Here is a 27,320-nt window from a genome sequence, read left to right on the forward strand (position 1 = left end):
ATATGGGAAGATAATACTTGTTACCCTTAAAAACTGTGTCACTATTAGAATGAGTATACTTAGAGGATGTGGGCATAAGTCGATTTTGATGTTATGATTTTAAAAAATTAAGGGGTTAAAAAAAGGATTGTACTTGGAGAAAAGGAAAGGGGGGAGGCAGAATGGGGTAAATTATATCACATGAAGATGCATGAAAGGCCTATTACAGCAGAGGGAAAGAAGGGAGGGAGTGAGCATTGTCTGAATCTTACTTTCATTGGCTTTGGCTCAAAGCAGGAATAACATATAGATTCATTTGGATAAAGAAATCTTTCTTACCCTATAGGGAAGTAGGAGAGGAAGAAGAAAAGAAAAGGGTGGGGGGCTGATAAGAAGGTAGGGCAGATTGAGGGAGGCAGTGGTCAAAAGCAGAACACTGGTGAGGAGGAGCAGAGTGAAAAGAGAGAGAGAGAGAGAAAAGTATACGAAAAAGGATGGAGGGAAATACACAGTAATCATAACTGTGAATGCAAATGGGATGAACTCTCCCATAAAATGGAAGCATATAGCAGAGCAGATTAAAAACCAGAATCCTACAATATGTTGTTTATAAGAAACACATTTGAGGCACAGACACACATAGAGTAAAGGTGAAAGACTGCAGGAAAATATGTTTTGCTTTGGCTGAAGTCCTGATCTCAGACAAAGCAAAAGCAAAAATAGATCTGATTAAAAGAGACAAGGAAGAAAACGACATCTTGCTAAAAGGTACCATAGATAATGAAGTAATATCAATGCTACACATATATTCACCAAGTGATATAGCATCCAAATTCTTAGAGGAGAAATTAAGTGAGTTACAGGAAGAAATAGACCTCAATCTCCCCCTCTCAGAACTAGATAAAGCTAGCCACAAAATAAACAGGAAAGAAGTTAAGGAGGTGAATAGAATTTTAGAAAAGTTAGATATGATAGACCCTTGAAGAAAATTGAATGGGAATAGAATGTACCCTTTTCTCAGCAGTACATGGCAGCTACACAAAAACTGACCATGTGTTAGGGCATAAAAACCTCACAATCAAATGCAAAAATATTAAATGCATCATTTTTAGATCACGATGAAGCAAAAACTGCATATAATAAAGGGCCACAGATAGATTAAAAATTAATTGGAAATTAAATAATCTAATCCTAAAAAGTGAGTAAGTCAAACACGGATCATAGAAACTATCAATAATTTCATCAAAGAGAATGACAATAATGAGAAACATACCAAAATTTATGGATTGCAGCCAAAGCAGTACTTGGGGAAATTTTATCTCTGAATGCTTACATAAATAAAACAGAGAAAAAGCAGATGAACAAACTAGGCATGCAATTTAAAAAGCTAGAAAAAAGACCAAATTAAAAATTCAGGAAACTCAAAGAAGAGAGTACTAAAACTGAAAGCAAGAAATCTATTAAACTAATAAATAAAACTAAGAACTGGTTTTATAGGGAAAAAACCAATAAAACAGATAAATCTTTGGTTAATTTGATTTTTTAAAAAAAGAAAACCAAATTGCCAGTATGAAAAATGAAAACGATGAATTCACTGCCAATGAAGAGGAAATTACAGTAATAATTAGGAGCTATTTTGCCCAACTGTGTGTCAATAAATCTGACAATCTAAGTGAAATGAATGAATATTTACAAAACCATAAACTGCCCATATTAACGAAAGAGGAAACAAAATATTTAAATAACTCCAATTTAGAAAAGAAATTGAAAAAAAGAAAAGAAAAAACTCCCTAAGAAAAGAAATCTCCAGGGCCAGATGAGTTTACAAGTGAATTCTACCAAACAGTTAAAAAACAATTAATTCCAATACTACAGAAACTATTTAGAAAAATAAGTGAAGGAATCCTACCAAATTCCTTTTATGACACAAATATGATGCTGATACTTAAACCAGGAAGAACCAAAACAGAGAAAGAAAATTACAGACCAGTTTCCCTAATGATTTTTGATAAAGTGTTTCTGATAGAGACCTCATTTCTCAAACATATAGAGAGCTGAGTCAAATTTGCAAGAATACAAGTCATTCCGCAATTGATAAATGGTCAAAGGATATGAACAGGCAGTTTTCAGATGAAGAAATTAAGGCTATCTAAAGTCACATAAAAATGCTCTAAATCACTATTGATTAGAGAAATTCAAATTAAAACAGCTCTGAGGTACCACCTTATACCTATCAGATTGACTAATATGACAGAAAAAGAAAACGATAAATGTTAGAGAAGATGTGGGAAAACTGAGACACTAATGCATTATTGGTGAAGTTGTGAACTGAGCCAACCATTCTGGAAAGCAATTTGGAACTATGCCCAAAGGACTATAAAATTGTGCATACCCTTTGATCCGGCAATACCACTACTAGGTCTGTATTCCAAAGAGATAATTAAAAAAGGAAACAGGACCTACAAGTACAAAAATATTTGTAGCAGCTCTTTTTGTGGAGGCCAAGAACTGGAAATCGAGGGGATGCCCATCAATCTATGAATGGTTGAACAAGTTGTGGTATATGAATGTAATGGATTACTATTGTGCTATAAGAAATGACGAGCAGGTGGATTTCAGAAAAACCTAGAAAGACTTACATGAACTGATTGATGCTGAGTGAAGTGAGCAGAACCAGGAGAACACTGTACACAGTAACAGCAGCATTGTGGAACAATCACCTATGATTGACTTAGGTGTTCACAGCAATGCGATGATCCAAGACAATTCCAAAAGACTCATGATGGAAAATGTTGTCTACATCCGGAATCTGAATGCAGTTGGAAACACACTATTTTTACTTTTTTGTGTCTTTTCCCTTTTGTTCTGTTCCTTGTTTCACAACCTGACTAATGTGGAAATACTTTTCCATGATTGTACATCCATAACCTCTATCAGATTGCTTGCCGTCTTGGAGAGGGGGTAAAGAAGGGAGGAAGGGAGAAAAATTTTGAAACTCAAAATCTTATAAAAATAAATGTTGAAAACTATCTTTACATTTAATTGAAAAAAATAAAATACTATTCCCCCCAAAAATATTCTTTAAAATAAAACTTTAGTTGATATTTAAAAACAGATTTAAAAAAAAAGAATACAGAATGTCAGAGCTGGGAGGGGCCTTAGGAGAAGGAGAAGGGTATAAGCATTTATTTGTACCTACTATGTGCCAGGTACTGTATCAAGCTTACTTTATACATATTATCTCCTTTGATTCTCATAACCTTGCAAGGGTTATGAACTCCATTTTACAGTTAAGGAAACCGAGGCAAACAGAGATTTAATAATTTGCTCAAGGTAACACAGCTAGGAATTATCTGAGGCTGGATTTGAACTCAGGTCTTCATGACTCCAAGCCCAGCACTCCATCCTTGCACCACCACTGTACCACACTGCCAAGAACCAGAAGACTAGTGACAGTGAATGATGATGATGATGATGATGATGATGATACTATAATAACTGCTCCCTCTTCTATAACACTTACGGGACAAAAAAAATTGTCTTCCTCATAACAGCCTGGGGAGTTATATAGGCAATGTAAATAGTATTGCCCCCATTTTAAAGATAAGGAAACTGAGGCTCAGAAAGGTCATAGGGTCATAGATCTAGAGCCAGGTGGAACTTCAGAGTTCATCCAGATCAATCCCATCATTGTCACTTTACAGATAAGGAGAATCTGTAAAGAGAGAAGTCACTTGCCCAAAATCACCCAGCTAGTAAGTGACAGGGTCAGGATTCAAACCCGGATTCCCCTGACTCTGATGCTTTGTCACTAAGCCCATCCCCTGGGGTTGTGAAAAATTCAGGTCAACCTCATTGAATCATCACTCACCCCATTCCATCCCCCACCACCTCCTCACTGAAAAGTTTCCTGAGATGGGGAGGAGAGGTCACCTTACCTTGGGATAGAGGGAAGCTGTATAGGGAGGAGCAGAGTCCACTTGGGGCAGGTCTAATATACGAGGGAAGGGCTGGCTTGGCCCATCACTTCTCCTGTAAGAGAAAGAGAACAAGAGGTCAGAATGAGCCCCAAGTAGAGAAGAATGAAAGGAAGATTCAGAAGTATGAAACTAAGCGGAGCTAACACTTATACAGCCCTTCCTATGCTCCAGGCACTATGCTAAGAACCTTACAATTATTTTATTTGATTCTCACAACAACCTTCAGGGAGTTAGAGATTATCATCCCCACTTTACAGATGAGAAAACTGAGGCAAAGAGAGGGTTAATGACTTGTCCAGGGTCATACAACTAGTAAATGTCAGAGATCATATTTGAACTCAAGTCTTCCTGATGCTCTAGCCTCTGCACCACCTAGGTGAAGACATCTGCAAGGTTTAGGGTCAAAATTCATTTAATAAGGGGAGCTCTTGACCTCCTGTGGCTAGAAGGAAAAAGAGTGAAAGGTTTTAGGACCCAAAGCCCCCCACATACACCCAATGCTCAGCCAGGGAGAGTTCTCTACTAGAGGGATAAATGTCAATCCAGAACTCATTGGGGTCTCTCCAGTATGACATGGTTTTGTTCTTTCCATGGATAGCCCATAGGTAAGATTTGTTAGGAGGTTATTACAATGGTCCAGTTGGGGCTAGGGTGTCGGAGGGGACTTTAGTAGCTGTGGGAATGGAGAGGAAGGATGCCACAGAGATAAAATCACTAGGATTTGGTCACTAATTGGATATAGTGAAGGCGAGGGAAGAATCCAGGACTAGGAAAGAGGTCTTAGACAGGGAGGACCTGGTGAATGGGGGCCCCATAGACAGAAGCAGTCACATCAGATGGAAGGGTGGCTTTGGGGGAAAAGATCCTGAATTTAGGCTTGGGTATGTTGTTTGAGAAGCCCTTGGGAAATCTGGGTGAAGAGATTTCCCCCAAACAACTGGGGATGTGGGGCTGGGGCTCAAAAGTGAGACTAGGGCTAGAAATAAAGATTTGGGAGCCACCTATATAAAGATGGTGGTAAAGGCCATGGAAGTGGATAAGAATTTCAAGGGAAAAGGTTGAAGAGGAGATGTCATTGAGGGCATAGATGGCAGAGAATTGGGATGAAATCAGCAAAGGAAGCAAAGATGAACCAGTAAGAGAGAAATGAGGAGGACAAAATGCAGCCTGGAAATGATGAAGGAGGGAGGCGCCGAGAGGAGAGGAGTGGTCCAAACGTCAGAACCTGCAGATGGGGATCCCAAGAGCCTCTTGACAAAATGGCCACAGATATAGCTTTCTTTGTATGTGTATGCTGTCTCCTCCATCGGATTGTAAGCTCCTTGTGAGTAGGCACTGACTTTGCCTCTTTTTGTATCCCCAATGCTTAGCACAGTGCCTGGCACAGAGTAAGCACTTAATAAACGTTTATTGATTGGTTGATTGATTCATTGATTGTCTTCCACTAGCATCAGCCTTAGCTGGCACTTGATCCCACAGGCCCTGCTCAGCACGACTGCCTGCCATGTTGGAAGGGACCTCAGTGGTCCCCCAGTCCAACTCACATACTAAAGAAATCCCAACTATAATAGACTTGAGGAGTTGTCATCTAGCCTGCAGAGAGAGAGAAGACATTCCCTCCTGAGGTGGCCCATTCCATTGATGGACAGCTCCAATGGCTTGGAAGTTTTCCCAGAGATCAAAGCCAAGTACAATATCTTTCAGCTACCACCCTCTGTGACTGACACTGCCCTCAGGGACTAACAGAACAAGCCTAACCCTCTTTTACCCAACCCCCTTCACCCTGTGCCCATTCTTCTCTTCCCCAGTACCCTCAGCTGATATCAATCACTTTCTTATTCCTGGAAGCAATGCCACTCTTAATGCATCCAGAGACTTCACTAGCATTTTTGGCTAGCTTGTCAAGCTGCCAATTCCCACTGAGCTTGTGGTCCATTAGAACTTCCAGATTTTTTTCAGAACTCTTTACTCCTCCATAATAATAATAGCGGTCATTGATATATGGCTTGCAAAGTGTTGTATATAAGTTATTTCATTTGATTCACATGGAACAAATCCAGGACGCAGTTGCCATTAACCTCATTTTACAGGGAAGGAAATAGAAGCAAGTTAAGTCACTTACCCAGGGTCTCATAACTAATTAGTGTCTGAGTCAGGATTTGAACTCATGTCTTCCTGACTCAAGGTTAAATACTATACCTACCTTGCCACTTGGCTGCCTCCTGTGAAACTGATTTTTTAAGGCCAACTGTGAGATTTTACATTTATACCTACTAAATTTCATCTCATTATATTCTACCTGCCCTGGCCTGGCCAAAATTTTTTGAATGCCAACTCTGGCATCTGGCATATTATCTCTCCCTCCCAGCTTTGTGTCATCTGCAAACTTTGGGACTTTATCCAAGTCATCAATAACCTTTTTGAGTCAGAAGACCTGGGATCAAATCTGTTACTTCTATGTGACCTTGGGTAAGTCACTTGACCATAGTTTCCTCCTTTGTAAAATGAGGAAATAGTACTGGATGATCTCAAAATCTAAATACTAAAATCTACATTTAGCTCTAATTCTTAAAAAAAAAGATTCCAAGGAGAAGAAAAGTAAAGGTTGGGAAGGTGCGGGAAGTGGGGGTGATGGAGGATCCCACAAACTGCCCTGGACTGGGACAGAGCTGCCAGCCACCATGCTCAGCTCCCCATGGGCCCCCCAGATTCCCTGCCTCTCCCAGCACTTCAGGGCTTCGACACAGATACAATTCCCAGGCTTGAGTGACCACAGGACCTTGAAGCTACATATGGCCCTCTAGGTCTTCAAGTCCTCTAGGTCCTTTGACAGAAGTTCTGTGAAATATGGACTCAGTCAAAGGGTCTCACTTAAGGACCTAGAGGGCCACATGTGGCCTCAAGGCTACAGGTTCCCCACCCCTGGTCTATAACCTAAATCCAGAGATATATAATTGTCTGGCAAGGGAAGACTAGGAACCCTGCCCTTTTCCAGGGAAGAAGTGTCAGTCCTGGGGAGGGTTTGGGTGGGTGGGTTCCTCTGGCCTCATCCTTCCTAAATAGACACTTGGTGTTGGAATGGGATGTCTTCCTGGACACTATGAGCTACAACCTGATGCCAGGCCGGCTTGGGTGTGGGGGATGTCCTCCTTACCCCAAGGAGAACACTGAGGCTTCACCCGCCCAGCCGAACATGAGTCAGGAGTGGGTGTAGTCTCACCATCTTCAGCCTGAGTCACTCCCACTCTAGGCAGCCTGAGACTCTCACACCCTGAGACTAGGAGGGGGCTGCCAGGGACTCCAGCCTAATATAGAGGGTGGAGGAACCCAGGTGATTCCCCCCTCATCCTCTCCACCCTGGCCTCCCAGAGAGCAGCTGCTCAGGAAACGTTTGTTCCTAGCCCAGGCAGGACCAAGAAGATTCAAAGACTGAATGGGAGAATGGGAAGGGCCTTAGGACATTATCGTAATTATTGTCACTAGTACGTACACATCCTTCCTTTCAGTTTAAAAAGAGCCTTACACATCATCTCATTTGTTGATCCCAACAGCCCTGCAAGGTAAGGACTACCTGTTTACTAGACCCATTTTACAGATGAGAAAACTGAGGCTAAGAGAGGTTAAATGACCTGCCTGTAGTCACACAACTAGTTAAATGTTGGAGCCAAGACGCAAAATCTAGGATTAGAAGGTCTAGGATTCTGGATTTCAAATTCAGCATTCATTTAGAATGAAGAATGCTAAAGTTAATATGTTATTAATTATTAATTGTTACCACCATTAATAAAAATAACAGGTGACATTTACATATACTTATATAATGCTGTAGGTAAAATGCAAAGTACTTTACACACATTATCTCATTTGCTCCTCATAAAAATCCCACGAGCTGAGTGCTATTATTGTCCTCATTTTACAGAAGAGGAAACTGAGGTTCAGAGTTTAAATGACCTGCTGAGACACTGCCTCAGGAAGAAAAAAAAAGAATATTAGAAGCAGGAGAATTTAGAACATAGAATCTTGGCACCAAGAGGAACCTCAGAACATGGAACATCAGAGTTGGGGAGGCCCTTAGAATATGGAATGTCAGAGCTGGGAGGAAACTTAGAACACAGAATGTCAGAGCTGGGAGGAAACTTAGAACACAGAATGTCAGAGCTGGGAGGAAACTTAGAACACAGAATGTCAGAGCTGGGAGGGCTCTTAGAACATAGAATGTCAGAGATGTGAAGGGGCTTAGAACAGAGGATGCCAGAGCTGGGAGGTCCCCTGGGACATTTAACCCAATCCTCTCACTTTGCGTGATGCCCAGCAAATGGAAGTGACTTGCCCAAAGTCATGACCAGCAATGCAGGCAGATTTAGAACTCACATTTCCTGGCCTCTGGGTTAGTGCTCTTTTCATCACACACCAACTTCTCCCTTTTCTCTCTCCCCTCTCTTAGGCTCCCAGACACTTTCAGGCTGCCTGGGCTTCTCCTGCTAGGAAAGCTGTATCAGATAAGTTCATTTACTTTCCAGTGCTGGTGATTTAAAAGAGGATTCTGGAGAAGTGAGTGTTTACCTTGAACTCCCATCTGGCTTTGGAAACTTTGGAGCTTCTGTGGTCCTGGTTGGGGAGGACTTCTTTTTAGACAGGGAGGCTTTGCTGACGTCCAGAAGTCGTCTGGCTTAGCACTTGTGTGATAGGGGAAGTGAGGAGGGACCCCTTGTCTGAGGTGGCTTTCTCTTGCGACAGAGGCCAAGCCCAGAAGAGCTATGCTAAGGGAAGAGGCCCTGGGGGCAGGTTAACTTCTCCATTCCCCCTCACAAGGTCTCTCCAAGCCTCTGAATCTCTCCTCAAAGTGATCCATTCCTGCCTCAATTTCTCTATCTTCCCTCCTCCAAACTCCTTTTCTTTCCCTCAGTGGAAAGAGCACTGGATTTAGTCAAAGGACCTGGATTCAAATCCTACCCCTGGAACTTACTACTGTGTGACATTGGGTGAGTCACTTATCCCCTGGAGGCTTCAGTTTTCTCATTGGTCAAATAAGGGGTTTCGACTCTGGGAACCCTCTCAGCTCTAGATCTATTTACCCTATGACCTATCCATCCCTCCCCCAGCCTTTTCATCACTCACCCAACATCCTTATTCCTCCAAGTTCTGAATCCTCCCTCCCCAATCTGTTTTCCCTCTCCCAATCTTTCTATCCTCAGTCTCCCTTCCAAACTCTGAATTTCTCCCTCTAGCTTTGGCTGCTCTCCCTAGACCTTTTCATCCTTCCCTCAGTCTCTCCACTAATATTATCATCCCTCCCTCAAGTCTGGCATCCCCATCCCAGACTCTCCATCAGTCCCTCAACTCTAGTACCCCTTTCCCTGACCTCTCCCTACCTCTTCATCCCTTCTCAATTTCCTCATCCCTTCCCTGACCCTTCCTTCTCTCCCTCTCTCCCTTCATCCCTCTCCAACCTAGTCTAAAATCTTTCTCTCTCCATCTCATCTGTCCGTCCCTTTCCCCATCTCTAAAAAACCAAATGCTTTTGCTTCTCTGTCTAGATTTACCTTCCTAATCCCATTGTTCAGATTCATGGCATAATGTGTTCCATTTCTCTAAGCATCATAGATTCAGAGCTGGAAGGGATCATAGTAGTCTAGATCTAGTCTAACCTCCTTATTTTATAAGACAGCAATGAAACAATGTGTCTAAAATAACATAGCTAGTAAGTGGCAGAATCTGGGTTCCAACTCTGACTCCCAATTCAGCCCTCGCCTCTCTGATGGGGCTCATGGAAGGAGAGGCAGCTCGAAGCAGGGAACCTCCAGTGGAGAGGGCCAAGCTATCTGAGAATCCTGATGTGGGCTAACTTCTCTAAGCAGCCTATATAGAAAGTCTGCAAATAGTAGGTGCTCAGTGAGTGTTTGTTGAATTGTGAATAAATAAGTCAGCCCTCAGTGTGGTATCTCTGTTAGTGCCTGTACCTATATCCTGTCCTGACCCTCATTCATTCATTTAGCAAGCATCTATTATGCACCAGCTGTATGCAGACATGGTGAGGAAGACACACAGTTTAGTTAAGACTGGGCCATGATACACAATGGTAGCTGAAAAGTGCATCAGAAAGAGATAGAAGAGAGGTTGATGTCAAGTCCCAGGGGAATAAGGGAAGGTTTCCTGTAGGAGGCATTGTGTGAGCTGGGCTTTAAAGTATCAACATTTCCTCCTGCTGAAGCTGGGACTGCCCACAAAGTCCTGTTCCCAGGTCACCTTTGGTATCTGCTTCCCAAGCTGATCACTTGGCACCTGTCCCAGGACTCCAGTTCTCACCTTGCCCAAGGTCAGAGTGAGGCAGTTGAGAGCCTGGGTTTGAAAGGGCTGTCCAGATATCACCTACGTTCCCAGGTGAGGCTGGATAAGCTTGGAATGGGAAGTAGAGTGGATGGTGGTGGCTCATCTGTTTCCTGGCAACACTCCTCCTGCCCCTTCCCTTCCCTCCTATCTCAGAATCTGAAATAACAGCAGCCACCATCACTATCATGCCTCCCAGGGCTTTTTACTCTTTGCCAGGCCCTATCACCTACACTGTCTCATTATATCCCCACAGCCTGTGAGAGAGGCCGGGCAGAGGGACCACTCCCCTCACCTCAAAGGAAGCCCATCCAGTATATTCAGTGGGAACTGAGACATAAACCAAAACATCTGGATTCCAGTTCTGACTCCTCCATTTACTTACTTTGAATAAGTCACTTCTTCACCCATTAGATCCCTCATTTTTAAAAGGAGGAGTTGTATTATATGACCTCTGAGAACCCTTCTAGGTCGAAAGGTCTACAATTCTAAAGCCCACAAAGAGGAAGAGAAGAGGTTCCAGACAAGAGTAGGGGAAAGAAAAGAGGATGCTCCATCCCACTAGCAAAGTTCAATCAACTCCCTTTGGCGAAAGGAGAATGGAAACAGTCTGGAAGATGACTGCAAGGTAGAGAGGAAATAACTGTGTATTCAGATCCAGTGACTTTTCCACTCTCTGGGCCTCAATTTCCCAGAACCATGAAATCTCAAAATTGGAAGGGACCTTGGTATGCCAACCTGTGCCTGCAAAGGAATCCCCATGACCATATGTAGAAATCTAGTCTGCTTACAGATCTTCGCTGAAACAAAGCTCCCCACCTCTCCAAGTAGCCCAGGTCACTGCGGGGTAGCTCTAATTGGGAGGAGGTTTTTTCTAATGTTGAACTTTAACTGTCTCTTTGCAGTCACCACCTGGATCGGTCCTCTTGGGCCAAGCAGAACAAATTAAATCTCTCCTCAGACAGCCCTTCAGGTACCTGTCAAAGTGCTTTGCACAGGGCCTGGTATATAATAAACACTTAATAAATGCTTGTTGCCTTTCTTGAATTCAGCAGTTCTGTTCCCCTAGAGTTTTCTCTTCTCTTGGTGGAGTCTCCCCAGTTCCTTTACCTGATTCTCACATGTCATGGACTCAAGACCTTTCACTTTCCTGGCTGACCTCTTCCAGACCCTCTCCACCTTATCAATATCTTTCTTAAGCTGTGGGGGCCAGAACTGAACCCAGCACTTCAGCTGTGGTCTGAGTGGGGCAACGGACAGTGGGACTATCACCCCCTTAGCTCTGGGCAATGTGTTCCTCTAAAACTGCTAGGTAACAGTGGATACAATGCTGAACCTGGAGTCAGGAAGACCTGAGTTCAAATCCAGCCTCAAACACATACTAGCTATATGACCTGGGCAAATGACTGAACTACTGGCTGCCTCAGTTTCCTCAGTGGCAGAATGAGAATAATAAAAACACTTATTTCATAGGCTTGTTGTGAGGATCAAATCCTACAGTATTTGTAAAGTGCCTAGAACATAGTAGGCACTTGATAAATTCTTGCTCCCTCTCCCTCTTAATGCAGGCTAAGATTCACTAGTTTTCTGGCTTGTCATTACCACACTTGAAGAAAAACTGAACTTGCAATTCACTAAGCTCCACAGTTTTTTTTCAGAAGAATTGCTGTCTTGCTGTGCCTCTCTTATCTTGTCCTTGGGAAGCTGGTTTTTTAAAAATCTGAGTAGATGATTTTATATTTATCCCTATGAAATTTTATTCCAAGAAATTTAGCCCCATGTTCTAGCCTGTCAAGATCATTTAGATCTTGACAATGTCATCTGATGTGTTAAACAATCCCTCTCAGCTTTGTATCATTTGTCAATTTGATCAACATGTCATCCGGGTCTTTATCTAAGTCTTTGAGGAAAACGTTCAATGGCATGGGGCCAAGCCCAGCCCCTTGGGCTCCCTGGCTCCACTGGAGACCTCCTTCCATGATAACCCGGAACAAGTGATGACTCTTAACCTTTGGTCACTGAACCTGTGCCAGACCTCCACATCTCACCACCTTTCTCACAAGAATAGCATGAGAGACTTTATGTATGGAAAAACTGTGGTAAATTCTGTCTTCAACATTCCCCTGATCTACCAGTTCAGTAACCCTGTCAACAAAAGAAATAAGGTTGATCTGGAATGACCTGTTATTGATGAAGCCAAGCTGGCTCTTCATAAACACTGGGGTTTTTTTCCTAATTATTCTCTAGCTTACCTTTACTACTTTTTTTGAAGGATCCATAGTTTCATTCATGGGTGGGGAACTTCCAATATGGAAACATTCCTCCCCCAATGCAAATCATCACTTCTTCTATAACTTATGTACTTACGTTAGAGAGTTACCTGGGAGCACTGGAAGTTTAAATGACTAATATATTTTAGAATTTTCCAAGAACTGAAGTCAAGCTCACTGGACCATGATTTGCACACTCCATTCTCTTCCTGTTTCTGAAAATCAGGACCTCTGCCTTTCTCTGACCCTGCAAGAGCTCCCCTACTGACAGCAGTGCATGAATCATATCTTTCAGGATTAGGACTGGAGATCATTTGGCTCAGAGACTTAAATTCCTGAAAGGTGGCAAGGGCCTCTCTCACAATCTTCTTTTGTTTTTAGGTTAACTTACATTGGCCCTTTTTTCTAGCTTTTCCAGTCTAAAAGTCATTTTCCTTGGTAGAGAAAATGAAAGTGAAATAAGAACTGAGTAGCTTAGCTTTCTCTCTTGTAAATTATCATCATCCCATCCACCCCAAGCAGCAGTTCCAGTCTTTCCTCGAGCCTCCTTTTTTCCACATTATATCTCCCCAATCCTTTGGCCTCCTAAGTGGCTTCCCTGCCTCAAACTTCTCCCCACGTTGTTTCTTCTTCCACACAGCTGCCAGAATGATTTCCCTTATGTGCATGTACCCCACATGTGGCATGGGTGTAACATATAGCTCCTAGAGAGACATTGACAGACTTCTCTAACCTCTTTTCTCCCCACCCTTATCCAAGAAAGATTTTAATTTTAATTCCTGCCAGGAGGGGAAATATTAAGTGGAGGACAGAGGGCAACCATTCTGCTCTCCTCAGAGAAAGGGGGTACCTGGATAGATTTACATCTGTCAGCTCCCTTAAAAATTATTAGTCTAGGGCGGGGTGGGGAACTTGTCGCCTTAAGGCCACATGTGGCCTTCTAAATCTTTAAGTGCAGTCTTTTGATTTAATCTAAATTTTACAGAACAGAGATCTGTTCAACAGATTTTGTTCAAAAAATTTGGTTTAGGGCAGGTAGTTTTTAGGCTCAAGCTAAACTTCTGATCACTATTTGTTAATGGGGAAAATAGGATCCCAAGCTTTATATCCAAGGCTTGACTCTTTTCTCACCCAATACTAGTTCCACAGTGAATACACAAACAGCAAATAGCCAAAAACCAAAACAAACAAAAAGGTTTATCCAAGTTGATAGCAAAACAGCAGTCAGAGGAACTATAAAGAGAACATATACCAGACAATACAGAATGGAAAGAGCTCTCTCATTGGGAATGAAATAACTCATCTCAACCAAGAGAGTTCCAGATCTCAAGCATAGGAAAAAATTCCCTGAAGTCTCTAGTTCCAGCTTCTTTCATGCCAGCTTCTTCCCAAAGTCTTCTTCTCCCTTTAACAAACTGAAGGGGAGTGGGCATCATCCATTCTCTCTGTATCAAAGCTGGAAACCAGAAGCACCAAGAAAGACTAGAGAGAATGAAGAGCCTCCAGATAATAAAGAGAATGAAAAATCTGAATCTCTCCTCTCTTACCCTCCCCAGTTCGCTTCCACTTCTCACACAGCCATAGCGTCTTCATCTCCACCAATGAGAGAAGAGTCCCATACCAATGAGCTCTCAGATCGGGTTAGATTCATATCTGACCATTTCACTCTTCAACTCTACCAACTGCAGTGACTCCCTATTGCCTCTAAAATCAAACATCAACTCTTCTATTGAACTTTTAAAGCCCTTTACAACCCAGTCCCACTTATCTTCCCGGACTCACTGCACATTACTAGCGACACTCTGTGTTCCAGCCAAACTGACCTTCTCTCTTAGTTCTGTCTTTGCACTAGCTACCCTCCCCCTTTCCTAAAAGGCATTCCCTCCTCACTTCTGCCTCAAAGAATCCTCCTCTTCCAACAAATTACAACTCTACTACCCTCTTCTATACATGAAGCCTTTCCGGATGCACTCTCCCTCACTATTTTGTATTTGTTCTCATTCTCTTTTTATGTATTCTGTTTATCATTATATATTGACTTGTCTTCCCCTTTACTCTCTAAACTGGGGATTGTTTCATTCTCTATGCTTGTATCTCTAGCAACCAGCATATTATATAATACCCAGTAGATGCTTAATAATTACTTCTTACTTGATTGTTTCTTGTTCAATCAAGGCTACTTTTTTATGGAAATACAGTGGACCATCACACACCAACACTATTTTCTTGTTAAAGATACTGGGATGGTTGGCCATCATTTCCTTCTCCAGTGGATCGAGGCAAACAAAGGTTAAGTGACTTGTCCAGGGTCACAGAACTAATAAATATCTGAGGCTGGATTTGAACTCAGGTCTTCCTGACTCCAGATCCACTGAGCCACCTAGCTGCCTTTCTTACTTGATTGCTTCAGTTCCATCTGAGCTTTAGCACTCCTAAGACTATTAAAGACTGCGCCACATTTTTGTGTTTGTTTGCTGCTTTTGTTTCAATTTTCTGTATATATTTTAAAAATCTAAGTTGGAAGTTGAACCTTATAAAAGGGGCTAGATGTAAAAATATAGTATAAGTGCCTTAAGCACAGAGGTGACATTTCTTTTCGACTTTGTATTCCCAAGGCCTGATACAGTGCCCATTAAACTTTCAATAAATCCTTACTGAATAAATGAACTCTATAGATAAACATAAAGAAAAAACAAACCTAAATTGACTGGTGAGATCCTGTGCATCCTCTTCTGTCTCTAGAAAAATTCCTCTTTTTCCTCCTTATTAGAATTGCTTCTTAGCATCTTCAAAATTTCATTCTGGAGATTACCCCTTCTTCCAGGGCTCACTTTTCCTTTTTCTGAGTTTTTTAAAACCTGCTCCCCCAAGATCTAAGGGGAATTCCAGACTCTTCTTTCTCTATCACAAATTCCAAGATGGAATGGTCACTATCCTCTAAGATTCTCATGTTTCCATCCCAGCAACCAGAATCTAGTTTTTGATGAGAATCAGACCCAGAAATGAATTTCTTCTTACTGATTTCTCCATCTTTGGAAGGATGATATTCTCATGCTTGTTGACTTAATAAGTTGAAATTAGTAGCTGCTATGCTTTGGACACAGAGAGAGCTCCAGCAGCGAAGTGAAGCCTCTTATCCCTGTTCTATCCTGCTTCTGTGACAGATGCGTGAGTAGGGATCATTTTTTTTCAAGTAGGTTGGTTGTTTATTCTCATCTCCCACTTCACATGGAAGGTTACAGTAAATTTGCTCAGGGTCCCACATTCATAAAGTAACAAGTAAGAGGTTCAGATCAGCAGAAGGCACAATCCCAAATATCTTGGTCCTTTCATTCTTTTTTTGACGTGGTCCTACTTGGCAGAAAACCTTTGGATGGGACAGACTAGCCTTCATGACCAGCATTTTCCTGGAATGCATGGCCAACCCAAACTTTAGAAAAGATGTGTGGGGGAGGATCAGTCACAGAGTACTTCTTCCAGATGATGATGATGATGAAAGAGCATTAAAGCTTTTTTAAAGAACACAGTGCAGTCCTTAAAACCATTTTCTACTCACGTGTGGATTTGTTCACGTCAGGCTTGCAGCCTTTTTCTGTCTAGGTGGTCTGTTGTAGATTCTGACAGCAATATTGCTTCTTTTTCACCCAATTGCTTTTCACCATGCTTTCCCTATTCCTATTCCTGGATTTCCTCATATATATTTATCTTAATATATGATGCTAACCTATCCCTGTCCTTTTGCCTGTCCTTATTTTCCTGACATCCTTTTAAGTCCCAACTAAAATCCCATCTTCTATAGGAAGTCTTACCTAGCCCTTCTTAATTCCATCACTTTCCTTCTTTTAATTATTTCTTACTTATCCTGTAGATAGATTGTTTTATATATATTTGTTTGCATCTTGTCTCCTTTAGACTATAAGCGCATTGAGGGTAGGAACTGTCTTTTGCCTCTTTTTGTATCCTTAGAGTTTAGCATGGTGCCTGGCACATAGTTAGTACTTCATACATGTTTGCTGAATTGAATTAATTCGTGTCATTTTACAGTTAACAAAGAGGTCTTCCTACAACCATCCTATGAAACAGGTAGTTTTAGAATTATCATGTCGATTTTGCAATCGAGGAAACTGAAATTGAAAGGAGCTAAGTGATTTGCTCAAGGGTGCACAGCTAACTAGTGGGAGAATAAAGAGAACAAGCATTTATTAAGCACCTACTATGTGCTAAGCATTTTGCAACTCAGAATTATGTCCACTGCTCTGGGCTCCTGTACCATGGTCCCCTGAAATGATGGGTGGCTGGAATTCCCATCAGTAAAGAAGGCCCCAAGCCAAGCACCTGAGCTAGTCCCTCTGATACAGCTGTTCCTTCCTTCATTGGACTTTCTCCCTGTAGCTCTGCTGCCTTTGACTCCCTGCTCCCTACTCCCTGGCACACTAGAGTTAAGAATGGAGGAGAAAAGGATCTTTTCCCATTGCAAGCCTCATCCCGAGCAGACTGAAGCCTCCTTGGCTTTCTTCTTCCAGAAAGATGTCTTAGCAATTGGCTCCTAAGACTCACAGTCACAATCATTTTATTATTTCCTTTTTATAGGAAACACCCAATGCAGACTAGCACATGTCCTGTAATTTCTAGTCTCAGAGCATTGTCTGGGAGCATTAAATGACTGTCCAGAGCCAGCACTTTCTAGGGGGAGGACATGAGCCTAGGTCTTTCTAGTTTCTGACACTACACCATGATGCTATAATAAGAATAAGAATGTCACATTTATATAGTGTTTCAAGGTTAGAAAAGCAGCACACAGAGCTTATCTCCTTTGTTCTCTAGACAGGATCTTTGCATATAAAATGTTAGAGCAACAAAGAACCTCAGAATGCTTGACTGAAGCTGGAAAGAATCTTATAACTTAGTATTCAGAAGTGGAAGGTTCAACCTTCTCATCTGACAGATGAGGAAAACCAGACCCAGAGAGGTGACTTCCCAGGGTCACATAGTAAGTGGCAGAGCTGAGGCTACTCTAGCTCCTCATCCAGCGCTCTCTTAAGGACTCCTTTCCCTGAAAGCACAAACTAGATTGTAGGGAGGGCGATACAAATAGAAGAAGGTGGGGAAAGGGATAGAGGTCATCATGGGTAGACGACTAGAAGACTTCCTTAGGAAGGACCTCTTGCCCAGATCCAGACACTACCAGCTTTAAGGTCTGGGACCCCATCTTTCTAACTCTTGACACTACAATATTTTAGAGTTTGAAGGGACAGCGGAGACCCTCTAATCCCTCCTACCATACTTGACAGAACACTTTCCTTACAGTGGCCCCATCAATGATCATATAACCTCCTCATGAAGATCTCTTTCAGGAAGTTTTCCATTACATTGATTCCAAATCTGCCTCCTCCAAAACATCTGTCCACTGCTCCTAGTTTCAAGCAGGACAAGACCAAGCCCTCTTCCACATGATAGCCCATCAAATATTTGAAGACTGCTATCATGTTCCACCACTCCCAAATTCTCATAGAACACCTGGACCAGAACCTGACTCTTAAGGGGTGAGCCTGTGTGTGTAGATTTGTGGGAGGAGGGGAGAGGAAGGGGATCAGGGAGCACATCAGGTGGCCTTCCAATATCCCTGCCCTATGGGGTGGGAGCTGTAAGAAGCAAGATCCTGTTCAGAGAGTTAGAGACAGCCCAGTGAGGCAGAAAGAGAAACAAGCTGGCCAGAAAAGCCAGGACAACAATCAGAAAGCCTTTTAAGAACCAGAGCAGGCTAAGCAAAAAAGGGCTGTCTCTGCAGGGGCAGTAGACCAAGAGATGGAGTACTGCAGATAATATCAGACTTTTCATTATGCATCATCTGGCTGAACTTTTCCTCTTTTTATTATTCTCTTTTTAAATGAAGCAATGGCTTTCTAGAAGGCAGAATATATTGGGAAATGTAGGTGATGTATAGAAAGATATTAGTAAAATTTTATTTTAAAATATTTTTTGAAAAGCCAGAGTGAGAGGACTCTGGTAACCAAAACAGGTAAATTGTAATAGTGAGAGCAGGCTGCAGAGCCTATGGAAAGAAGCCATAGTGGAATGGCCCTCAAAGTCTGTTTCATAACACTAATCAGCACCAGAGGCTGACCATCCCCAAAAGGACAAGCCCCCTGGGATGGCCCAAACTCTGACCATCTGAGCAGATTCACGGCCCCCACCAGAACACTCACATTGTTCTAGCTGCTGCACCAACAACCAGAAAGGGTGAATGATAAAAACCACAGTGGGATGACTGTCTCAAAGAGAAGAGAGTAGGCAATAATAACAATTTGTCATTTCAAAGCTTTCATTTCTATAGCATTTTAAAGTTTATAATGTACTTCACCTATATTATCTTATTTGAGCCTTATGTGAAGTAGGTGCCATTATTAAGTCCCATTTTACAGATGAGAAAACTGAGGCTGAGAAAGGTTAAGTGGCCAAGTTCTTATAGCTAGTAAGTGTCTAAGGCAAGAGTTGAAATGGTGTGAGTGATGGTACACATTGACAATGAAGTTGATGCACGCATTGCCAGAGCTAACTTAGTGTTTGGGAGGCTCCGAAGAAAAGTTCAGGAGAGAAGAGATATTAAACTGACTACCAAACTGAAGGTCTACAGAGCCATTGTACTGACCTCGTTGTATGCCTGCAAAACATGGATAGTCTACCAGTGCCATGCCAGGAAACTGAATCGCTTCCATGTGAACTGTCTTAGGAAGATTCTGAGGATCACCTGGCAGGATAAGGTACCAAACACTGAGGTCCTTGCTTGAGCTGAACTGCCAAGCATTCAAACTATGCTTCAGAGAGCGCAACTCTGATTGACTGGCCACGTTGTTCAAATGCAAAATGTATGCTTGCCAAAAAGGCTATTTTATGGAGAACTCGCAAGGGGCAGGCGATCACACGCTGGCCAGAAGAAATGATACAAGGACACTCTCAAGGTCTCTCTCAAGAACTTTGAATTTGATTGTGCAACATGGGAGACACTGGCACAGGACTTCTCAGCATGGCATGCCCACATCAGAAAGGGCACTGTGCTCTTTGAGCAAAGCAGAACTGAGACAGCACAGAGTAAATGCAGGATGCGCAAATTTGGGATATCCACCCCCAAATATTCACATGGACTCTCTGTGCCCAACCTGTGGTAGAGCATTCAGAACTCATATTGGTCTGATCAGACACACTGAAACTTCACTTTATTCTGGTGATGTCATTTTGGTCCTCTTTGAAAATGAAGGAAAAACAACCAAGGCAAGATCTGAACACAGGTCTTTGTCATTCCAAGTCCAATGCTCTACTCCCTACACCAGTGGGTGCTCCTGTCTTACTGGGCTGCCCCTATGAGGTGCCTTAGAACAAAGTTTTGCTTGTTTTGTTACATAAATTGAAAAGAAAATAAAAAGAACTAAACTTCGAGAGACAGTGATGAAGCATTATTTGGGCTAAGGGGTCCTCTAAATGGAGAAAACTGGAGCTAGGGGCTGGAAAGCATTAGCGTACTGTGGCCCTGAGGAAGCCCCATCTCAGAGCTCTCTGTCTGTGGGACTCCAGAGAAGGGAGAAGGAGGGGGCACCTCTGGCCAAGAACTGGGCTGGCATCTCTTCTCAGCATGAGCAGAGAGGACAGATGTCAGTCTCTGGCCTTGCTAGTGATGAGATAAAGGCAGGAGGAGGCAGAAGGGGACCCAGCGTAGCACTCTGGGTTTGAATTCTGCCTGCCCACTGCCTGGCTACCTGTGTGACCTTTGACAAATTAGTGAAACATTCTGGTCTTCTGTTTCCTCATCAAAGAGAGGTATTGGACTAAATAATCCCTAAGGTTCCTTTCAGCTCTAAATCCCATAATCCCATGATCCTCAGAGAGAGCTCGGGAGACAGGCTTCTGGACTGTGCTATTCAAGTAACTGTGTGACCCTGGGCAAATCTGTTCTCCAGGCCTCAGTTTCTTCATCTGTAAAATGAAAGTGTTAAACTTGATGATCTCTAAGGGTCTTCCAGCTTAAAATCCTGGACTCCTCCAATCTGGAGGAGTCTGGGGAGCACAATGGCTCAGATCTAAGGACTTAGAAAGGAAGGATGGGTGGCAGCTGATCCTGGGATATCTGAGCCCCAGCACAGTCCCAGGCTGACAGTGCCCAAGCTGGGGCCACAGAACACCATTGTCTAACTCTTTTGGGCTCAGTCCCTTCCCAACCTCCTCTACCCCAACACTCCTCCCCCTCATCTTCCACCTGACAGTACCCCCTATGGTGCCTGGAACCTGTGAGTGGGGCCAGGCAGACTTGGCTGGTTTCAGCTCAGGCAGCTCTGAGACCCTGGAAAGTTCACCTCCCCCTTCAGCAACCTCCTCCCACCCCCCACTAAGCAAAGACATCCGGCTCTGCTCTTTGGATTTCACTTCCTGCTGAGTCCCTTTAACCCCTGCATGCAAATCAAGGGTGAGGTGTGCAGCCTACCAACCCACTCCACATCATGCTGCTCTGGCTGCCTTGGCCCTCCATGGGGGTGAGGTGGGGTGGAAGGGAAGGTTTGCTTCAAACTTGGAATTAGGGGCTTGACCAGTAAGAAGCAGGACAGTAGGGGCAGGAGTCAGAGTACCCACCCCCATCTCCTGTGCTGGCTCCAAGCCTGGGCCACCCGGATCCTGGTGGCTTGCCCAAGCAACCACCTCCTTTGCAAATAAGGAGCTGGCAAGCTGGAGCGGGACATCATGGGACTGACTGCAGTCCCTACTGCCACCCCAGTGACCCTTGCACCATTTCAGGAGGGACCTTCACAGCTAGGTTTGGGAAAATTTCAAGAGGAAGAATAAAGAAAGAAATGGGAATGATTATGTCATCGCTAGAAGGGTATTTGGAAAGTAGAATGTCAGAGCTAGAAGGTTCTCCCCAATCTGGGCCCTTCCCACCCACCTGCCTCTCCAGAACTGATGCTGAACAAAATTCTGGGTATACTTATACAGGCACATTAGAATGTACACTAACCCTTACCCTAACCCTCAAGGGCAAGGACTCTTTCCCTTGGATTTTTGCATCCCTACCACTTAGTACGGTGCCTGATCCATAGTAGGAGCTTTTATTAACTGCCTGATCTTAGAGCTGGGAGAGGCCTTGGGATCTGGAGACACAGCCCTGCTGGGAGACTTTAAATCGCAGAATGTTAAAGTTGAGGGCAGTATCGTTTTACATAAGAAGACATTAAGGCTCTGAGAAGGAAAGGAACTTGCCCCTGTGAGCTGATTTGGGAGCCAGACCAAAAGACCCAATCTGCTAACTGGCTCACCACCCTGCCTGGAGAAAAGCAAATTAGCAGCGCCGTACTGGCTGGGTTTAAATATCTCAAGGATTAATATGCAAAAGCGTTCTGCTTTTGCCCCAGATGGCCAACCTGTCATGGCTGGAAGTTATAGGGAGCCATGAAAGCTCAATATAAGAACTTTCCAACAAGCCCAGCCTTCCAAAAACAGTGCTAGGTTTGTGACCTCTCTCGGCCTGTTTCTTGTTCTGTAAAATGATAGGGACCTGGATAACTTCTAATGTCCTTTCAAGCTCAAATATTCTATGATGTTATAAGAAAAATATATGCAAACTTCCCAAAGTACTACGTAAATAAAGGCTAAACCGTTAGTAGGCTGGGAGTTTCCAGTCATTGGAAGTGGTTGAGCATGGGCTGGAAGATCACCTGTCAGAGAAGCCCTTCACTGGATGGGAGAATGGACCACACAAACTTGAGGTCTCCTCTCACTCTGAAAGATCCAATGACAGCCCTTGCAGGCCCTTCTGTCTCCTGGGTCACTGAGGTTCAGGGCATAGAAATGCCTGTGACTTTAGTACGGGTTTTGGGGCCTGGGCCGCCCAGCAGGTGAGACATGAAGCAGGCAAATTCTCCAGGCTGGCAGGCTCATTTGAATATAGTACAGTATGGCTCAGCCTCTCCCTTCCTTCCTCCCTTCTCCCCCTGCCTGGGGCTGCCCCACCCCACCCCGTGGATGCCTCCACGCCAAGCCCAGGATCACAGGGCAAGGTCGGCACGAGGTGGTCAGGCTGCCAACCCCTGCTGTGCCCTGGGGCTCCTAGTGACTTTGCAGACAGCCTTCTCTATTCCTGAGAGAGTTCAGCCTTCAAGGTCGGGAATTCAGCCTTCTTTGTACCAGGAGAAAGGCAGAGCGATCGTGTTATGAATGCCAGTGTGCCCTTACTGCACATGCTCCCGTGAACAAGTGTGTCTCAGTGAGGCCAGGTGGGACCCTTCTTTTTACTGATGTCCAGAGAAGGGAAGAGATTTGTCCAAAGATACATATGTGGGGCATGTTTACAAGCAGATGTGAGTTCTTGTGTGTCTGTGTGTAAGCAGGCTGTGTGTGTGCATGTATGGGTGTGAGCAAAGGACTTTCCTCAACCTGGAGATTGAAAATCACATGTGTAAATCCAGCCTGGGCTCAGTGAAGCCCCGCCTCCTTCCCTCCCGGGATCCCCTTAGTATACTGCTAATTTCCTTACGCCATTTCGGCCAGGGGGAAGGGAGACTCACCCACGACTATGGAAGGAGGGTATTTGGCACATGTATGGATGGCAGTGGTGATGTAAAACAGGGGATAGAAAAGGGAAGGAGGGATGGAAAGAAGAGAGAAGAGGGAAGGAGAGAGGGAAGGAGAAAGGGGAAGAAGAGAAGAAGGAAGGAAGGAGAGAGAGAGGGGGAGAGATATAGAATTCAAATCAGTCCCCATCCATTAACTCCATAAAATGGGCCTGGGTCTGCCGAGGGGCCCGTGTGTGAAGGTGCCTGGGAGAAAGCCTCCTGGACGTGGGCAGAGGACAGTCCAGCATTCAGTCTGAGCCTCAGTTTCCTCAGCTGCAAAATGGAAATGATGATAGCTGCAATTGCAACCTCACAGGTTTTTGTGACAAAGGAGAAAAAGGATATAAAGAGCTTTGCAAACCTTGTTACATAAATGGCAGCTATTATTATGGGAGAGAATGAGTGTCTTTGTATGTTTAAGAGAATGTGCCTGTGTCTGGAAGGGGTTTGTGTGTGTGTGTGTGTGTGTGTGTGTGTGTGTGTGTGCGTCTGTACATTTCTGCGAATGTGCCTGATTCAGAGGGGTGTGCATATACCTAGCATGGGTGTGGGTGTAAGCCCAGAGGGCAGGCATTTAGGTGGAAGCTGGAGCTCCTGCCTCACTACAGGTAATTCTGACTAGAAGACAGAGTTCCCTACCTTTCCTATTTCTTCAGGGTCCTTTCCAAAAAACAGAACCGGGGTTCCCCAGTGACCAGCCTTGAGTCCCAACAGGAACCTGGGGGTGGGAGTGGACAGACATCGGGCTGGTGTCTTGGCCCATCCCAGTTCAGGTCCTGTGATCTCTTGCCTGGAACAGGATGGGGGTAGGGGGGGGTTGTAGCTGGGAAGGATGTTCTGGGCCCCACAGGGCTGCCATCCCTTGTCAGATCCTAAACAGATAGCTCTCAGTTTGTGTTAATTACATTCATATTTGTCAGGTGAGCAATGGAACAGATTGCAAAGATTTCTCAACCACTTGCCCTTTCCTAAGTCTCCCTCATTCTGTCCCTGACAGCCACTGAATCTGAGAAGCTCTTCCCCAGGTCTGCCATCTGGCTCCCAATCTTCCTGCTTTACCTGGGGGGGAGGGGGATGCATGGCATATTTGCTCTAGGATAGTGATAGGAGAGGAGATCCTAGAATTTAGAGCAGGAAATAGCCTAAGAACCCAGAATGTCAGAAATGGGAGGATCCTTAGAACACAGAATATCACAGCTGGGTGGGAGCTTAGACCAGAAGAATATCAGAGCTGGGAGGGACCTTAGAAATCATCTAACCCAATCCCTTTATTTTACAGATGAGGAAAGTGAGGTGTGTGAAGGTGCCCAGGGTCACCCAGTTAGTAAATGTCTGAGGCCAGATTTGAACTCAGGAAGATGAGTCTTCTTGACTCCCAGGCCTGGTGCTCTATGGCACTACCTAACTGAATTTGAGGATCCTGGAAGAGAGATGTGGCACAATGTCCCTCCCCACCCCACCCCAGGGAGCTCCATCTGAGGCCTAAGATCACCTAGAAAGTCTTTGGCCAACGGGAGCTATGAGTCCCAACTCCCAATCTGGCTGAATGGTCAGCTGGACAGGCTGGAATCATTTCTGGATCACAACACCCTTCCTTTCTTCCTCCCCTCCTCTCTACCCCAGTTCAGACCTCACACAGAATCACAAGAGACAGTGTTCAGCCCAGCCCAAGGTCTAGAATGGCCAATTACAGCCAAGGGTCAAAGAGAGTCACTCTCTTGACCACAGCTGAGAGGCCTTTCCCAGCTCTGGAGCAGTTCAGGAGGTCAGTGGCAGTGGAAAGAACACTGGACTTAGAAAAAACAGATCTGGGTTCAGATTTCAGATTTCAGTTCTACTACCTATCACTTCTCTGGGCCTTAGATTCCCTCTCTGTGAAATGAAGGCTTAGGGACAGGTGATTTCTATCGTCCTGGTACCTCTGACTTTCTGTGTTCTAAGGGCCCTCCTAGTGTTGATACTGTATGTTCTAAGGCCTCTCTCAGTTCTAGGGTGAGCAAGCTCAGTTCTATGTCCCATAACTTTATGAGTTCTCAGTCCTCAAAGGGCACAGAGCTGCCATGGGGTGAGATAATTCCAGGAATGGATGGGGGCAGGGTGTTGTATGCTGGATAGCAGGTCAACACTGGCAGAGAGGACACATCCAACTCATCAGGGAACCAGGTTGTGTGAAGGGCCCTACAGAGGCAGTGGTTCCTTATCTCCTCCTTTCATCCCTTTCTCAGCTACTTGGGGCCCTTTGATTCCCAGGAGCCTAGAGTGATGTCCTGGGGCACACTCAGCCATTCCCCTTGCACTACCCTCAGGCGTTTGCCCCATGATCCCTCCACCCCAGAGACATGGAAAGGTCACCCTCAAAGGGAGGTGACATCAGTGCTCTTGGAGTAGAAACCTTCAGTGGATCTTCACTGCCTCTCCATAAAGTTAACCTGACATTCTCTTCGTGGTCCCCCTGATTCTAGTGTCCCCTGCCCTCCACTCCCTGCTTCATGCAAAATAATCTCCCCAAGGCAGAGATCAGTCAAGATACTGCCCTGCTCCAAAGTCTTCCCTTTTGCCTCTGTGGTAAAAGTCCAACTCCTTGGCCTAACCCTGGAGTCTCCACAATTCGGCTACTGGATCAACCATTTCACATCCTTCCTTTCACCACAGGCTTCAAACACACAGCCCCATGCGGCCACTGACAACACTCCTGAGTGTGGCTAAACCAGATTAAAATGTAATTGGGAAATATTGAACAAAATAAATCAAAAATATAATAGAATCTAGAGGTGTTAATACAAGGTTTTCAAAGTCATTTCACAACCAGCGGGGATCTCTATGCTCGGACAGTTTAGTTAACACCACAGAGTTGACACCCCTGCCTTTCACAGCCCCGAAGTTCTTATCAATCTAGATGACTCTTGCTCTCTAAAGTGGCCATCTCCCGCTTGGTTCATTTTCTAAAAGCAACCCCATGACTGGAACACACTCCTTCTTTATTTCCATTTCTCAAAATCCTTATTTTCCTCCATGCTTCATTCGGCTGAGCTCTAGACTCTTGTACACAGCCTTCCCTGATCTCACTACCACCTCCATAATCAGCACCTTGGAGAGGACCAACATTTGTTTTTGCCTTTTTAAAAAAAACAATAAGCATTTAACCAACATTTGCTGGAATGCATCATCCTTGGTTTTTGCAGAGATGGAAATCTATGGATACAGAATGTTGCATATGCCACCAGATTTGGACATGTTGATGAGTTTTGCTAAACTGCTTCTTTCCTTCTTTCTTTTATATTCCTTATTACAAGGATAGGATTGCTAGATTGAGTGGGGGCAGGGGAGGGATATATTTAGAAATGAAGGCATGTTAAAACAAAGATATATATCAATTGAACATTGTTAAAAGAAAAGATCAAATGTTTGTTGAGTTCTATTGTATTTATAATCCCACCCACCCACCCATACACACACACACACACACACACACACACACACACACACACACACACACAATTTGGTGCTACCTCAGAGAAAGAAGAAAGACATAATAGGAAGAATGAGGGCTCTGAAGTCAATGGTTCTGGGTTCGAATCCTGCCCTGTTCTTCACTTGCTGTGTGATGTTAGATGAATCATTTCAATTCTCTGGGTCTCGGTTTACTTATTTATTAAATAAAAGTGTGAGCCTAGATGATCTGTGATACCTCTTCAGGTTCTAGACTTTCCAACATTTCCAGACATTTATTAAGGACCTGTTGTGGATAGACCATTGCCTTAGCACTAGGAGTAATGCACATTTACAGGAAATCTAGTCTCTGCTCTCATGGACTTCACAATCTAGTAGGACACTAAAGACCATAAGGAGATGGCAATAATAATAATAAACCATAACAGCTAGCAGATATATAGCACTTCAAGGTTTACAAAGAGTTTTACTTATGGTATCCTATTTGACCTTCACAACAACTCTATGAAGTAGGTGCTATCATGATTCCACTTCACTGATGGGAAAACCGAGGCGGAGAGGTCAGGTGACTTGTCCAGGGTCACCTAGCTAGTAAGTGTTGGAGGCTGGATTTGAACTTAGGAGGATGAGTCTTCCTGATTCCAGACCAGGCTCTCTATGCACTATGGCACCCCCTAGCGCCTAGATAATTATAATACAAAATATCTCAAGATAAACGT

General features: G+C 43.9%; 1 protein-coding gene across 1 annotated transcript in view; it reads right to left on the bottom strand.

The window, feature by feature from the left end:
- Positions 1–4,011, bottom strand: part of RAP1GAP (RAP1 GTPase activating protein) — a 45,421-nt gene extending 41,410 nt beyond the window's left edge. Inside the window, exon 1 of the mRNA XM_072609199.1 lies at positions 3,918–4,011. The gene's annotated coding sequence lies outside the window, so the exon portion shown is untranslated. The remainder of the gene's footprint in view (positions 1–3,917) is intronic.
- Positions 4,012–27,320: the final 23,309 nt, after the last annotated feature.

The sequence above is a fragment of the Notamacropus eugenii genome, chromosome 5 (assembly GCF_028372415.1).
Source record: "Notamacropus eugenii isolate mMacEug1 chromosome 5, mMacEug1.pri_v2, whole genome shotgun sequence".
Lineage (NCBI taxonomy): Eukaryota > Metazoa > Chordata > Mammalia > Diprotodontia > Macropodidae > Notamacropus > Notamacropus eugenii.